This window comes from Taeniopygia guttata, chromosome 5 (genome assembly GCF_048771995.1).
Source record: "Taeniopygia guttata chromosome 5, bTaeGut7.mat, whole genome shotgun sequence".
Classification (NCBI taxonomy): domain Eukaryota; kingdom Metazoa; phylum Chordata; class Aves; order Passeriformes; family Estrildidae; genus Taeniopygia; species Taeniopygia guttata.
In genome coordinates, this window is record NC_133030.1 from 44,139,948 (window position 1) to 44,155,647 (window position 15,700).

At 39.7% G+C, this 15,700-nt stretch overlaps 1 protein-coding gene and 1 long non-coding RNA gene across 37 annotated transcripts in view; one reads left to right on the top strand and one right to left on the bottom strand.

The window, feature by feature from the left end:
* Window positions 1–15,700, top strand: part of NRXN3 (neurexin 3) — a 958,542-nt gene that overhangs the window by 550,641 nt on the left and 392,201 nt on the right. The window lies entirely within an intron of this gene.
* The window catches only part of LOC140684391 (uncharacterized), an 89,734-nt gene that overhangs the window by 34,306 nt on the left and 39,728 nt on the right, over window positions 1–15,700 (bottom strand). The gene's annotated exons all lie outside the window — the stretch shown is intronic.

Sequence of the window (15,700 nt, forward strand, 5' to 3'; positions counted from 1 at the left end):
CCATATGCTTCATTATCTTTCTCTCAGATTTGGATTTAAATGGGAAGAGCTAAAGCTGCTTCAGGTAACTATCCCTTGATCTGTTTTATGGGACTTGCCATGCTTGGTAAAAGGGAATGCAAAGCATATTGCTACAGTACTAACGCAGGATTCTTCCTGGACTTGGAAAATGTGTATGATGCACTTCTCCTTCATGCAAAAGGTGACTGATACTGTAACTAAAATAATGTTGACAGTGTAATTATAACAGAATTTTTTATTTTGGAAAGCTGAACTTTCAGCATCAACTGTATTGTGTCGTTTCATATGGGAACAGGGAACTTTGTCTAAATGGACTCCTTCAAAAACACATTTTCACTTCTATATTGGATGCTTGAATACATGATGTGCTTTTATAAATGAATATTACTACATGTGATATCTCAGAGAAGCATAATTTTGAAAATACACCAATCTAAAGCAAAGGTATATGCCCAGATTCAGCAGATAGAAGACTGATATTTAAGAAATGATAGAGCACAAAATAGGGTGATTCACATCTGCCCATGCTTGCCCAAGCCAGCAAAGAATTTATTCTGTGTCTCTGATGTGTCTAATTTATTACAGATGATTATCTCATAAGGATTAAAATGGGAAGACATTCCCACTGTGCACTCAATATTAGTATACTAAGCTTATCTCTGTTATGTTGTACCATCAGCTTCCTTGCCCTGTGCTATGAAACTCAAAAGTTGTTCCTGTATACCTGCAAAACATCTTCTGAGTTTCTCATAGGAATTTTCTACAAAGAAAATAAAAAATATCTAGATGAAGGCTGTTTGAAAACATGGAGTGCTTCCTTTCCTTACCATTCTGAAGACATTTTTCTTAGCTATCTTCAGCCTCACTAACACCACCTGGTAACACCCAGAGGTGCGCAGGGGTGTGAGATGCATCTTATGTTCCCATGATTGGGTGAGTCTATGGCTTTTCCTGGTATTAAGAAGTTGTTGAGGTCCCTGTTTTCACATCTAGAGGAATTCAATCTCCTTAATATTGCCTCACTTTTTCAGGTGAGTCCAGAGTCAGAGTTATCCCTAGAGAATTTTGAGGGAATAAAATTCCTTAAATCTGAAGAAAGTGAGTTCATGCCATCTCATAACAATATTGCCCACTTTGAGCTGAAATCTCTATAGTATTGCTGTTCTTTGGAGAAGAATGGCTGGTGCTGCATGGCCACATTTCTAGTGGTGCCAGTCTTGTAGGCTCTATCTTGCTTGTTTGTACAGGTGTAACATGCAGGTAGCTCATACTTAAGTAAACATGCCTGCATGGTTGATCTTTAGGACCCCACACTTATACAAAATAGAATCAAGCTTTTTCCTTCACTTTTTCAGCTGCTTTTCCTGCACTGTTCATTTTATTTCTTGCTTTCCACTTTTCTCTTATACTCTTCTGTGTATCCTTTCTTATTTTCCATTTTCAGTCACTGATAATGGGACCAGATTGCACTGCACAGCATGCAAATATTAGGTAAAAGGACAAAGAGGAACACGAGGTGACCAAAGTATCAGTGTTAATACTAAGCAGACTTTTTATTTCTCCATTTATCCTCCTGCACCTGTCTCCACGCTGGTATCACACTTTGCTTTCTGATATGTGTTTGAGGACTTAACTCCCCTACACGATCTGTTTGTTCCCTAGGCTGTTTTGTTTTGTTCTCACACTCAGCTAGTCAAAAAACCTAATGATCCATATACAAAATCAACTTCCTGCTTTGGACTGTAAGTGCTGGCTCTTTCCAGACAACTTGGCATTACCAGAATTACTGTTGATTACATACAAAAAGCATTCTGTTGGTTGATGTGGTATTTGGATAATAGTTTAATGATGTTGGCATAAACAATTAGTTAATATATTATTAGAAGGACTTAGCAGGCATTCATGTGTGCTGGTGGGATTTTTCCAGCTATTTGCTTTATATGAAAAAAAAAGCTGCATGCTTCATTGTTAACGGTGTTTTGGACTTAGGTCTCCCTTCTTCTGTCCTACTCTGTTTTTCTCAGTTCCCTGTTTCTTTTTGCTGCTTTCTTTCTCCTTTGCAAGCATTCCTGCCTTTTTTTTTTCCTTTCCCTCAGACAGAAAATGATGTTTGCTGCTTATGGGGTATTGATTGTGTATTATCAGCCAGGCTCACACATCGACAATTACATGTAGTGCCAAGGTAGCCGTGACAATGAGGCCCGGTTGCCATGGCAGTGAAAGGGGCCTATTGCGCTACCAAGCGCCTGCTCCATAGCGATAATCGTGCTGCTCATTTCATTTTAATTGAAATTTGAAATCATATTCTCTGGGAAGAAGCAAATGGACCTTTTCTCCTTTTTCCTTAATTTTTCACCCACCACCAAAAAAAAAAAAATTACAAATATGAAAGATTTGCACATTTCTTACAGCAAAATATTAACTTCCTTACAGTTACCACTGAAGGACGGGAATGAATACAGAGCTTTATAAAGGTAGTTTTTCAATCTTTTTCATTCCGCTCCTAATTAATTCCCAAATTTCATTTTTTACTAGCCTCATCCACCATTTGCTTTGCTGTGTTCTTTTTTTTTTGATACTGGCTGATCCAGATAGTCACCTAGTTCCTTAAAAAATCCACTGTTTTCTGCAAGCTACAAACTCAGATTTGTTTTAGCAGTGAATAAAAGAACTTTCCCATTATTACTTAAATGATTTTTATCAAGTTTATGGTCTAGTATAAAAAAAGTTTTGCACTGTGTAAATTGACACACCTCTATGAATGGAAATAAAAGTACAGTAACTCTTGTTTTCAGAGAAGTGAAAAATTAGTGAACAGGTGATGAATTTCTTGTGGAAAACAAAGAATTTGAAAGATAAGAGTAGTGAGAGAAAAGAATACAGAAAAGTATATCCTGATGGCAGGAGGTGCAAAGGGAAAGGTTTTCTCAGTTGCAATATTAAAACTGGGAGAAAGACAATGACAAAACTGAGAAAGACAAAAATTAGTCACTCTTTTCTTGATGCTGTTGGGATGAGGTTAACCTCCTTGGAAGCTGAGAGCTAAAGATGTCTGTTTGCTTGCCTCCACTTTTGGTTCTGCACAGTGTATCTGGCTTTCCTGCAGTCTTTCAGGATGGCCAAAATTTCAAGTTTATATATTGAATTTGTCACATTTACCATTTTCTCTTTCCTGTTTGGGACAATGGATTCAGGGAATCTCTCATGTGTGACAGTCTTGCCATCTAATATTGGTAAAAGTTAGACAAGTTTACACCTAAAAATTGAATTTTTTTTTCTAAAGCTCTTTTCGTTCTTTTTGGAATCTTTTGGATTTCCAAGCTAAGAATGGACACAACAAATAGAGGATTTTACAGTTACTGGCTAATGTCTTTCAGATGTAAGCAAATGTGTGCCAAACACGCTGTCATTTCTTGTTATATCTTTGGTTAATTCCTTTTCTGCTATGTATCTGATTTTTGGATGAACCTGAAATGGAATTTTTTAATTTGAATCCTAAATTTCAGAATACAGAGAAGGTTTTCCAGGGCTGTCTTTCATCCAAAGTCTCCTCAGCTACACTCCAAAGTTTAAAACGAAAAAGTGTAACTGCCCTCAGAGTTCTGAGTAACAGTTCTGAATGTGTTAATGTGAACGAGCCTGTCTCTGGCTACTTTCTTCTCTGCAGTAAAGCATTTGGCCTTCTAACTCTTTAATAGTCAGTCTTTTTGCCACTGCTGAAATTGAAGCTGAGGCTCTGAATCTTCAGTGTAACCAAGCTTTTTAATGCAAATCTGGTTAATGCATGGTCAAGCCAAGAGTATCCCATCTCTTTCTTACCTCTGATATTGCTAACTTCGTGCATTCCATAAGAAGAGCAGCAAACTAGGGCTCAGTATGTGTTTTGTGATGTGGCTTTAGCATGTGAAATGACATTGGGTGCATTTGCCATGTGTTTTCTTTAAACACTGTTAAACTAAGATTTTACCCAGAAATTTCTACCAATTTGTTTTTGCTGGGTTTTTGTGTGGGTTTGGTTTTTAGTTTGTTTATTTTTTTTTTCTAAATTGATGTTATTTATAAAGGCCACTTTTCTTTCTTAAATGGCATAGTTTTCAGCTAGATCACGCTTTTTAATTTCTGATCTCGGCCAAATAAAATCACACTGCGACCAAATAATACAATTTACTTGTCCTGGTGAAACGCAGATTGCTGGAGTTGAGCTATTAAGAAAAATATCAGTGGGTTAACTTTGCAATGAATGGAAATAGTTATCCTAGATCAGATACTCTGTTCTTTTCTAACTTTATGCCAGAATGGTTGTTATCTGTTCTTCCCTTAGACAGATGAAAGCCTGTACAATCAGGAAAACCAATATAAGATTTGAATTTAGTGCACTGGTCACTCAAAAGAAAAACAACATTCTTTTTGCTGCCGACTTAGATGACAACTTGCACTGATGGGTGATCCCCAGACCAAAAGAAAGCCATACCCTGCAGCCTGCAAGGACATGCAGGCACTGTCAGGATGATGCTGGCCCAGGGGAAGTGAACCTGCTCTCCTCTCACCAGGGCAGTGTGTGTTCCCTGCACAGATCTCTTCCCCGAGTGCTGCCCAGCTCAGGCTGGTTAGTGTTTGAGGTCTGCTGCACTTCCAGCTTGAAGTGCTATGCTTTGAGCCTGTCTGCTGCTGCCTGTGTGGAAACATCTGTCTGAAAGTAAATCTAAGGCCCTAGAGGTGTTTTGAAGCCATTACTGGTGGCAGGGCTAAGATTAAAGTAATTAAAAACTCAACTGAAGCAAGTGGTCAGAGAGACGGATAAAGTGTGAAGTAATATTAAAGTAGGGACAGTGAAGGAATTAGAGGTCCATTTGTGCCAGGAGTTTTAACAACCTGCACTCTACAGACACTTTGTTGCTCAACATTCCCCCATCCCCCCAAACTTCTCTGAATCCTCCCAGACCAGCACAGCTCTTAATTAAGTGTCAAAGAATTGATTAGCTGAAGCTCTTGCAAGGCAATTCCATTGATGAAACCATTTTGTCAGGCCGACTGATATAATTAGACCAAACAAGATGTGAAATCTTCAGTGTTTTGGGCTACAGCCCAGCAATTATTTAATTTGTAATAAAAAGGATCTGGGGAGGGAGACGGAACAGCAGCAGAAGTAAAAAAAAAAAATTGAGAAAAAGTTTACAAAATGTTTTCCTTTCCCTCTCTTCGTAGCGTTCTTTCCTCTCACGGGAGCTTGAGCATTTGCAGAAAGCTGCTTAGTGTCTGTGCAGAGGAAGCTTTGGTGAGCTGTCAGCACTTGTCCATTCCTCTGGAGACGTAATATCGCCTTCCTTGCAACTCATCAAGCTGCCAGGCCTGATTTATACAGAGCTAAACATACCAGTGCTGTTGGGATGATCATCGTTACTGAGATTGCACTGTTCATTTTCCAAGCTGCTGCTAGTGTGTCTGAAGGAGTTAGGACAGAATCATATTTTTAACAACAATTAGCACTTATGTGGCAGTTTTCTGTGGACCTTTGTGTTTTATGGAAGAAAGCCAATATGTGCCCATTATACAGATGGAGAAATTGAACTTCAGAGTATTAGTGTGATGGACATTCTGCTGGAGAGGAGAGACATGACTGGGGAATAAGACCACATCTCCTAATTGCTAGCCCAGGCCTCAGGTACCAGACCATGTTTGCTATTTGTTTGAACAGCCCAGGATTTTCTCTTCTTTCCCACTCTTTGGTGAGAAGTTGCTGAGCTACCATTAGTAGAGTAGGTAACGGACTGCTGCCTTGTATTTTAAGGTTTTCCACACTTCTACACTGTACTGACTCTTTGAATACCCCTTTTTTGCCACAGTACTACAGGCTTTCATCCATTAAAATGATTGAGGAATTTTACACAAGTAAGAAATAAAGGTATTTCAAGTTTTCCCTTCTAAATTCCAAAGAGCAGCAGGCTGCAAACTCTCCCAAGGACTTTTATTACCAAAGGTGACCACACAGGAAATCCACAAGAATACTGAGAGACCAGAAGTCCTCCGTCTCTGTCTCTTATTTGATCCCATTTGTGTTAGCTGCTTTCTTGAGCTATTCTAGATGGATTTTAAGAGTGTTCTTCTTGGTGAGGTTTTTTCATGTGTTTGTTTAGGTGTTTTATTTTATTGCAAGAATAGGAGATAAACTCCTCTTTAATAGAAGGAAAATACTCCCACATGTTATAGGCTGGCAAGAGAAACAGGGGAAAGGAAGAGAATATAAAATAAAATCTAGTTATCAAGTAAAAATCACATTCCAAAGATGTTTCACACCTTGCAGTGCAAGTTTTTCTCCCTGAGCTGTGGTTACTGGAAGATAGCACTAGCCCTACTCCGTCCCCCACACACTGTTATGCTGTTCCATGCTGTTATGGAACAAACATGCCCTGCCTTCCTCCTCTTCCTCTTACCACCTCTGTCTTGTTTTCTTTTTTATTTGAGGGAGAGGTACACATCTGTGTAGGGGAAATAAATGAGGCAGACAGAATCAATGACTGAACAGAAGACTCAGCTGAGTTACAGATGATACTAAGTTAGAACAAATCCCCATGTGATTTTGGAGTGTGATGTACCACTCTCCTAGAGGCAAGGGTCTGCCACATTCCCATCCCCCCATATTCCACAGGGAAGAAAATATTATGTTGTCTAAATAGCACCTGAAGCAAAGGTAGAAGGTGAAAGATGTATTTATATAGAAGGCAGCCACAATAAGGCCAGAACAAAATTATTGAGCTAAAGTAAGGTGATGGGTAGGCCAAGCTGCTGGGAGAGCAATGCATTGTAATTTGCCCTTCTGATTTGTTCCATAGAGCAATGTCTGTGCAGATTATTAAAGACAGAGAGCAAAGCCCCTGTGGAAGTGCAGAGCCAGTCTCTATCACAGTAAAATCTAAATTCTGGCAGTCACTAGGTGCTAAGGAATTTCCTTGGAGACCCCAGGTGTGGAAGCACATGATAAGCTGCTAGGATGCAGTCATAAGAGCAAAAGTCTAAAAAGTGTGAGCATGCTGTTTGTCATCCTTTAGAGGAGAGTGCTTTTCACTGAGCTGTGACCACAAGCATAGTAATCCGGAGATACATTTTTGTGGAATATATATGGGTTGTGGCTATGCAATTTATCAGGATGCAAGATCCACCCTGTCAAGGCTGTAATTAGTTTCTGGAAATTGTTGAGTAGAGATTATATGCTTGTGTGTATAACTATTAATATATACACATGTGCACATAGAGGGTATAGCCAACAGCCACTGAGTAGTTCTGAGGGGGCTGGATCTGCAGGGCATGTTATTTCCTGTGGATCCCTTTTAGTTGTTTATGCACTGGGACAATCCATCTGCCCACAGGTGCTTGTCTTACATATTCACACCATCAGCTTATCACATGAGGTCCCAGAACATCCTGTGTAGATGCCTATTCACCTGGTACCACCATATGATATCCAGCAAAAATACTTCCATACTGTGTGATACAGCATTAGGATAAAAGTTGTAAGAAGGGAATTTTGCACGACCCCTAAAAAGATAAGTTCAAGTTTTTATAGCACAGTGCCCAAAGATGAAAAATCAGAACCTTTTTGCTCCTTGTATTTTTTTAGCACTCCAAACTACTTCTTAAACATGAGCAATAACATGAAAGTTACTCTCCTTCTTGTTCTCTTTCTCTGCATTCTGCCTTTCCTGTCACTACCACTTATCTGCTGGAATGGTGAAATTTTATCTGTTAATTAAAGAGCTAAGGGCAGTGAAGAGCATGACTGTCTGCAGCCACTGCCCCAGTTTTTGCTCTGCTTCTTTGGTTTCATAGCCCATGCACACGTTGTGCAGTGTGTCAAGAGATGTTTGTTTCTTTCTGTTTAGGCAAGTGAAGTGTATGGATCAAATGTTCAAAGCCATTAAAAGTACGTTAAATCAGAGACACTACTGATGTAAGGGTATTAATGAGGGACAACCCATGGTGTTTGGCAGTATTGATTCTAGTGTTAGGTGGCTGTTGAAAACATTAAACATCTGATCCATACTTTTTACCAGCCTAAGCAGAGTGGGAATAAACATCTGAGCACACAATAAATGACAAGACTTTGATGTTACTTTGAATGTAGGAGATTCATTTCTCTTCCAGCCTGTGCTCCCTGGAGTTTGTCAACCCAGTGCAAAGAGCGCTGAGAGTTTATACCTGCTCAGCATGGAAGAGGCATAGGGCAGCATGGTATGGAGACATCATCCTGTTTAAACCCCAGGATTAAGAATAAGTTCACCATATAATTTCTACAGAACTTCTTTACCTTCTTCTGTCAGTTAAACACTATGTACTCTGTAATCATAGTTTATTTTTAAAGTGGAAAGTCTTTCTTGTACCTTATCTAGTATTTCTGTTTCATTTTTGGGCAATTGAAACAACATAGTGTTTTTGGTTTCTTAGGCAATTTTCACTTCCCACTTTGAATTGTGATTGTATTATCAGGTGCAAAGATGGAAGTATCATAGGGAAGAACTGAAAGTGTTTTCTAACATTTGAAACACTTGGTTTGAGCATTGGAGCAAAAGGTAGGAAGTTTTTCCCTTGTCTGATAAACTTTGCATTTGTATATAGCTTCCTCTAACAGCTGAATCAGAGCCTCTCAGCTGTGTCATAACTCCTCTCCATTGATGGAAGTTCTCTATTAGTTCAAGCACAAAGATAAAGATGTGTCATACAGTGTGTTAAATTTGCACATAATAAAATGTACAATTTCTGCCTCAGCAATTTTGTGATCTAAATCTCATTCCTGCTATTGCTCTGGAGCTATGAGATGGACACAAGTTATATGAGAGCACCAACCTGGTAGTGGCACATCTGTCGTGTTTTTCTGCCTCACACACTTTGTCCAGACCTGGTTTAGAATGCTTGGTCAGAAACTATCACTGTGTAGACTAGACAGCAGTGGGATTCCTGTGGGTGTAATATGTTCAAGCTGTGAGTTGGTGTGCCAATCATAATGACTGACAGCTTCAGATGATTAAGAGAAAGTGTTGTCAGGCTTCATTGTCAGGCCAGGAAGAAGGATAGTGGCTATAACTTGGAGGCTTACCTGGGAAGAACAAATTAAGGATGCCTGCAAGGAGGGGTGAAGGGGAAAGCTACTCAGGCATTTTCAGGTATGTTCTTATTCTTTACTTGAGAGCAGGTTTAGGTGCTTTCAGAATGGATTTGATGGCGGGGGGCAGATCTGTGGAGCTTAACTGAGACACCAGCTGCAGTGAAGGATGCTGAGAGCCAGTGAGCATGAAAAATGAATGCAAAATAGAACAGTCTTTCAAGCTGGCTTTCATTATGTGGGATCAATGAATAAAGTGTGTCAGGGAAAAGACAGGCCCTAGTAGTAGTAGATATTTTCTGCACCTTGAGCTGCAAGTTAGAACCTGGTGAAATTAAACTATTTTAAAAAAGGCACAAATCTATACTGTTTTCCTTCTCTGGGATTTTAACCACCTGCTTAGCGAGAAACCCTGCTAAAACAGGTATTTCATGATTGCATGAAGACATTTAAAAGATTCTAAAGAAAGTTTGCCTTTACTTAGAAAGTGACTCATTTTGCCTGAGAAAGCATGCTTTGAGGGTGACAGTGTTTATGTTTTGAAGAGATGGGACCATTTTTAACATGATAATCAGGGCAGGGGAGAGCAGGGAGATAAAAGTGATGCCATTTTTAGGAGTTCAGGTTTTGCACATTTTCCATACTTCCTGTAGATGAATAAAGTGACCTTGAACAGTGACTGGCTTTTCTGTGCTGCACAGCTGAGCATGGTGCGGGGTGCATTGGCCCAGCTCCATCAGTTGTGCCTCAGTAATGTGCAGAACATCCATGCAGAGATATGTGCTGTTCTCCTCCTACCAGTGTTGTGTTATCCATGTACATCTGTTGGTCTCTGGCTCTTAGCAGACACAGTGCTTTCCAGATGTGCTGCTTCTGACTCTAATGCAGCTTGGATACAGCTGGTTCATGGCTTTCTGAAAGATGTTCCTCCACCCACCACTTTTATTTTCAGATCATACCGTAGTGTGACATCAATTATGTCCTTCTCAGTTATGTCCTTCACATTTTAGGAGGATACACACATTGAAGGCTGTGAGATAGGTTGTGTTTGCTGTTCTGCTAACAGGGTGGTGAAAGTCTCCATGGCAAAATGTTGTGGTTGGTATCCACAAAAGCACTTTGATGATAGAAGTACAGCTTAAAAGATGCTAAAAACTCTGCTTAGGCAGCATGGCTGCCTGGGACACTGTATCTGCATTTTCTGGTGAAATTTTACCAGGAGGTTTTTCTACTCTGCTCTTATATGTGCCCAGAAGTGCTGCCAACTTCTCTGTGCTGGATGTATGCAGAGTTCACTTTTTGGATGTCCTTGTGCTTAACTCCTGAGGTGGAGATGACAGGGTGTGAGGAGATTGAGAGAGGCCACATTGATAGGTATGCATTTTAGACCCCCTACAGCTATTAAGACCTCTGAATACTTGTCTTTAAGTTAAGAAAATCTTCCTTCTTTCAGCGACTGTGTAAAAAAATTGTTCACAGTCAGGTCCTTAGTGTCAGAGTCTTTATTCTGCGTACTGCAGAGGCTCATGGTTAGTGTGTACTGGGAAAGTGACCTGTATTTTAACTGTAATTGTCATCGGTGGCTCTAATCCCCACTCAACCACTGCTGAAAGCAATTTTACTATTAACTAACATGGGACAAGTGGTTTTCAGTAGCTGCCACAGTGATTGAAACCTGTTGGAATATGATTTCAAGCCTATTTGCTCAAATAATAATAGGCACAATTTTTAATCCTTTGTGACTGCAGAATTAGAACTGCAGGATGTAGAAATTAAGATGCATTTAAAGTATTTTTCACTTTTATAAAAGTCAGCAGAACTTTCAGAGAAAAGAGATGCATCATCTTTCATGTCTAAAAATTTTTATAGGATTGATTGTGAACTCCAAAAGTACATTCTTTATTTCAGATGTTATATGAGCTGGGAGTGTGTAGACTTTAGGTCAGAGGTTGAGTTTACAAGGTTGGAAATCAGGGAAGGAAAACCCAGCATTTTTTCTTGAATACTAAGTGTACATGGTCTGAGACCCATAATTACGCTCTAAATTATTTTAAGTAACATGTTAGGAGAGATCAGGTATTGGCCTCTTTAGCAGTAAAGGTAGGTTTTCTAAATGAAGTCATTATCTAATTTTAGGATAGATATCAGAAAAACTTTAAAAATCACCATTTCATGTGATTTTCACTCTGGAAGTATTTAAATCCTCTGCAACCATTCCAGTTTTACACAACGGAATTGTTCTCACAGTCTTTAGATGCAATGTGCAATATTTTGCTTACTGTAAGGCCAAAGCTACTGCCAGACCATGAGACTTGCCAAGCAAAAAGCTCTGAGGCCCAGAGCAGCAATGTGGAGTGAGGTGGGGCTGGATGGTTGCTCAAGTCTGTGTTTTCAGCCTGCAGGACTTCAGGATCCAGACACTAGTGCCTGCCTCATTGAACTGATCGTTCTCAGGGAATTTGTATTTGCTCTGTGTGTATACAGCAATAAGATTCACTGTCCTCTGGCTTTCGCTGTCACTGACAAGCCTGGTAATTAATCAAGACTGTGCTGTGGTTGACTCTTCCTTATTTTCATTTCCTCCTTTCTGAAGTGAGTAATGAAGAATGATGTCTTTACTTCTTCACCTCCACATCTCCTCACCTGCTGAACACTTGAACTAGTCCCATTGACAAGCAGCCTGCACCAGGGAAAAAGTGCCACAGATGAAAAATGTGGCTTTGGAGTTTGGCAAGCCTGAGGTTGGCTTTGTGACACTTCTCCATTTGCCACCATCAATCTTTCTCTGTCAAAGTCCTTTTTGTCCTGTCATTGTTGCTGCTTGTTTCACATTATGTATCAAGTGCTGCCTTTGCCAGCTGGAGACTGTATTTTCTCAGCATATTTCTAACCAGTGGCGCAAAATGCTGTCCTGATGGGTAATAGTGCAGGTCTAAAGAAACTATTAAGAAAGAAGACAGAGAAGAGAATCTCACTGAATTTCAGATTCTTCTCCAGTCCCTGCTCTCAATCTTCTTTCTCTGCACAATAAAGTTAAAAGAATCTTGAAGGATAAAATCAAATCAAAATCTAAGTCCTGATGTAGAAACCAAGAGGTGTTTCTCTTTCTTTATTCTTTCACAAAAATGTGAGATTTTAAAATGTAGGAAGTTGTCACTATAATAACATCTGCTAATAATTCATAGTTTCTACGCACATATCACAGTTCAGATAATTTCAAGTCATCTGAGAATTAATCTTCAGAATCCCCCTGAGGTAGATAGTGACGTCATCATCCTCATATTTGAAAGGAAGTGGAACCTCAGTTCCACTGAAATAGGAAGAGATTTTAGGTTTCACAAAGGTTCAGTGGCTATGGGAATGGGAAATAAGGCCTGCCAAAACTAGAGATATTTTGTAGGCAACAGTTAATTGAAGTATACTGAAGTACATTGTATAATTGATTCCTAGTGCTATCCTGATGTAAGAATGGGTTTCCATTAAAGAAGCAGAGCTTATCTGTTCATGAAGATCCTTGGGTTTAAGTTCACTTATTAAAGCACCTGCAGGGTAGGCACATTTTTGAAGATAATGTTGTGATTTGATGTAGAATCAAGTCCTTTGTTGACATAGTTCACAGTGAGACAGGAGGGCCAACCTTGTCCTGGGGTGCATCAGGCACAGCATGGCCAGCCAGGCAAGGGAGGGGATTGTCCTGCTCTGCTCTCCCCTGGGACAGCCTCACCTCAAGTGCTGGGGGCAGTTTTGGGTGCCACAGTATAAAAAAGACATTAAGCTATTGGGAAGTATCCAAAGGAGGGCCACAAAGATGGTGAAGGGCATTTAGGGGAAGCCATAGAAGGAGTGGCTGAGGTCACTTGGTCTGTTCGGCCCAGAGGAGAAGAGCCTGAGAGATGACCTCATTGTAGTTACAGCTTCTTTACTACAGGAAGGGGAGGGGCAGACACCGATCTCTTTTCTGGGGTAACCAGTTGCAAGACCTGAGAGAATGACCTGAAGCTGTGTCAGTGGAGCTTTAGGTTGAATATTAGGAGAAGCTTTTTTGCCCAGAGGGTGGTTGGGCACTGGAACAGGAAAGTGGTCACAGCATGAAGCCTGACAGAGTTCCAGAAGCATTTGGACAATGCTCTCAGGCACATGTTGTGATTCTTGGGGATGGTGCTGTGCAGGGCTGGGAGTTTAACTCAATGATCCTTGTGGGTTCCTCCTAATTTACCATATTCTATGTTAGTTTGCTAGACTAAAATGAATTTAATTGTTCTCTAGTAACCTGAATTATTCACAGCTGTCTAATTAAGAGAATAACTTTGCAAAATCAGAGAGCTGTTAGTTTCACAATGGTGCCATATAATTCAGTACATTAGGAGGTTCCAAACAAGGTGCTGCACATGTTGAAAACAGTATGTCTAATTCTCTATACACCTAAAAATCCTAAAGCAGGGATCCAGTTCCTGTCTAATATTTCCCCAGGGCTGCTATTTTCCTATGTCTTGGTTTTAATGATGAGTTCACAAGGCAAATCTTGGCATAGGTAAATGGATACAAACAATTGTGGCCATAGCCTTTGGCTCTTGCTGTCGAAGAACTGGACTCTTCTCTTTCAGTTAAAACTCCAGTGAAAAGGAAGTGTCATAAAATGTGGCTATTTCTGATCCGTAATGACATAAGAAAGGAAAAAAACAAACCTCAAAATAACAAGTAACAAACGGTAAGAAAGCGTCAATGTAGGTAACTCACTCTAAAAATTTGAACCACTTCTGATTACAAGCATAATCTACATATACAAACTCACTGGAATTTATTGAGTGCTTATTTCTCATAATTTATCTTGCTTTATTTTCCAGCACTCAGCTAATTCTTGTTATGCTGTTCTCTTTTGTGTAGAAAAAGCCTTTTAACTCTCAGTGTTTTCATCCCTTGAACGTATTTACACTTGCACACAAAGCATCAAGAATTCTATAGACATATTTATATTACATGATTAGAGCGCTCAGTGATTCCACCACTGGAAGTGGAAACGTACTCCAGTAAATCCACACATGATGCAAGGATTATGATATTGCTTCTGCTACTTTTGGCATACTCAGATTTTTATGAGAGTTTTTTATTAAGCTGAAAAGACAGGAGCAGTGATAAGTTTTCATACCGATTAGAAATGCTCCACCTTCTTTCTTTGTAAATCTGACTCCTGAACACTCACTGATCTTTGTATTTGACTGCCCGTTCTTTACCAGTTATGAATCTTATGAACTGTGTTTCCCATATATTTAAAATATATTTGACAATATGAAAACTAGACATATAACATTCAGAAACTGGCTTTTTTCCTCTGTTCTAGTTCTTCAAACATATGGCCTCATACAGTAAATACACCCTACCATGTGCCAGAACATACAGTGTATGTGTGTGTGTGTATATATACACAGACACATTGAGGGACAATCTGTCATTTTCTTCTTTCACTAAAAGCATTCTTTGCCTTGTACATCTCCTAAGAGAGCCAAACATTTGCATGTGGATTTAAATGAACAAATGAAATGTGTACAATTTGACTAATTTGTGACTAAGTAGGGATGAGATGATTATTTGAAATCAAAGATTGAGAAGTGTTGCTTACTGTGAACCATAGAAAAGGAGGTACAGCAAGGGAGAAGAGACATTTTAAGAATGGAATTTTGACCTAAATATGGCAATATGGTAAAACCTCATGGCAGTGAGATCCACTTTGTTTCAGTGGTGGTATTTTTACTTGCTTACTTGGATAAAACTGCTGGATAATTCTTGTTCACTGGTACACAGTGCTGTAACTCCCATGTGTTGCAGGGGTTCCCTGCTATCCAAGGCCAAAGTACAGAGTAATGTGCGTGCTGGTTGTGAGATGAATTGTAGAGGTCGTGTTTAGCTGCTGTGGAAGCCAAATTGCATTGTGACTTTCTTCATGTTACCACCACTACAGAGGAGTGACCTGGATGGCAACAGCTGCTCAGGAAGCAGCTTTGACCAGGTGTGTTGTGAGATGACAGCAGCTGGGTGATAGCATCAGACCACATAATTTGAGAGCTCTTCACAGTTGTTGGGAGACAGCTTCTGAACATATTCACTGAGAGGTGTTGACAGTGCCTGGGAAGTGCCTCCTGACAATATTTGCTGTAGGCATTGACATCAGTCAGGACCCAGAAATTGTTTCAAGGACAATTTTCTGATGAATTATAAAACATGAGTTGTTATGGATTCAGGTGGATAAAAGCAGACTGGAAACAAAACATGGTCTTTCTTTCCTTGGTTGTGTAAATTGATGAGCAAGGTTGTGCAGATTATACAGGTAGAGAATGCACTGAAGGGAGAATCAGCAGTGTTGCTTCCTTCACTAGAAATTGAAATGAGGGAGGAGAACAGATGTTTGTAGCCAGACAGATCCACTCATCTCATTCTGTGTGTACCACAATTAGAATGATACACTGTTTCTGAATGGTAGAATTGTACATAATCCTACATTTTACAGTGTCTGCTAAACTGGAATGTATGAATAAGGTAGCCTGGAGTCTCTGTGTGAGTTGACATGTCATTACAGGAAAGGGTTTAACC